We start from the raw sequence: 1,915 nt of genomic DNA, 5'->3' as shown, positions 1-1,915 counted from the left end.
AATTATGAGAGGTGTTCTAGAGAATTTTGAAGGAACTGTAGATGTTGGAGGATACAAAATATCAAATCTAAGGTACGCCGATGATATAGTTTTGATTGCCAGCAGTATCACTGAACTACAACAACTACTAGATAAAGTTAGAGAAGCAAGCGAAAAGGCTGGCTTGTTTCTCAATGCCAAGAAAACTAAGATCATGAAGATTCAATGATAACTGGCAATGAACAATGATGAACATGTTACAATCAATGGAATGATTGTGGAAAATGTGAAAGAGTTCACTTATCTTGGAGCTGTTTTAACTAATACATATGATGATTCACCGGAGATAAAAAGAAGAATTGCCATTGCCAAAAACGCCACAATTGCTCTCAATAACATCTGGAAAGACCGAAGCATTACCTTACGGACAAAGCTGAGGTTATTGAACTCATTAGTTTTCCCAGTTGCATCATAAGGTTCCGAGTGTTGGGTGCTGAAGTAGATAGACAAGAAAAAGATCAATAGTTTTGAAATGTGGTGTTACAGACGAGTACTGCGTATTAGCTGGACAGAGAAGAAGACGAATGACGAAGTGCTGAGAAAAAATAAATTGTAAAGACCGGCTGTTGGACATCTTGAACAGGAGGAAATTAAGTTTATTGGTCATGTGAATGAGAAGTAAAAGTATTGAGAAAGACTTGCTGACAGGGATGGTGATAGGAAACAGAGGAAGAGGCAAACCGAAGACAAGACTGAGCGACATCAAAGATATTTGCGGGCTGTCGATGGATAAGTGGAAAGAAAAGCGTAAGATCGAGTTTAGTGCCGAAGGATGGTGGAGAGGTCCACGGCTGCTCAAACATGAGCATACCGTTATTGATGATGATATATATTTATACAAATACACATGCATATGTATATATACATATATATACATATATATATATGCTTATATAGACATATGTATATATATATATATATATATATATATATATATATATATATATATATATATATTTTTTTTTTTTTTTTTTTTTTTTTTTTTTTTTTTTTTTTAACGGTAGTTTATTTTTTGAGCCGCCGTGGTCAAAACATGATACTTAATTGTAGTTTTCATGTTGTGATGATCTTGGAGTGAGTACATGGTAGGGTCCCCATTTCCTCTCCACGGAGAGTGTCGGTGTTACCTTTTAGGTAATCATTCTTTCTTTTTATCCGGGCTTGGGACCGCACTGACGGGGGTCTGGCTTGCCCCCCCAGTGGCTAAATAGGCAACGGGGGTGAATTTCCTCCCCCAAGGGAAATTTTCATGTATTTAGGTTCGATTTACCTAAAATTATTTAAATCAGTGGCGGCTCCATACGGCGCGGGCAATGGTGTGTGTAGGTCACCCACGCACTTGCCCCCCCCCGGCGATGGTTTGCCTTCACTGATTTAGACTATATACAGGGTTTTTTATATATGTGTGTATATAACATACTGCGTGTGTTGTGTGTGGTGTGTGGTTGTGTGTGTGTGTGTGGGGTGTGTGGGTGTGTGTGTGTGTGTGTGTGTGTTTGTGTGTGTGGTTACACACAACATTGCATGATATATATATATATAATATATATATTATATATATAATATTTTTATATATATACATATACCACACATGATGTATATTATAATTATATATAAAAATTATATATATTTAATATTTTATAATAATAATAAAATATATATAATTATATATAAATATATATATTTATATATATAATATAGTATATATATTTTAATGTAATATTTTTATATATATATATTAATTTATTATATATATATATATATATATATATAATATACATGCATATGTGTGTGTGTAACACACACACACCACAACACCACCACACACAACCCCACACACACACACACACACACACACACACACACACACACACAC

This window comes from Penaeus monodon, chromosome 11 (assembly GCF_015228065.2).
Source record: "Penaeus monodon isolate SGIC_2016 chromosome 11, NSTDA_Pmon_1, whole genome shotgun sequence".
Lineage (NCBI taxonomy): Eukaryota > Metazoa > Arthropoda > Malacostraca > Decapoda > Penaeidae > Penaeus > Penaeus monodon.
The sequence above is the reverse complement of the archived record's forward strand: the minus strand, read 5'-3'. Positions refer to the sequence as shown.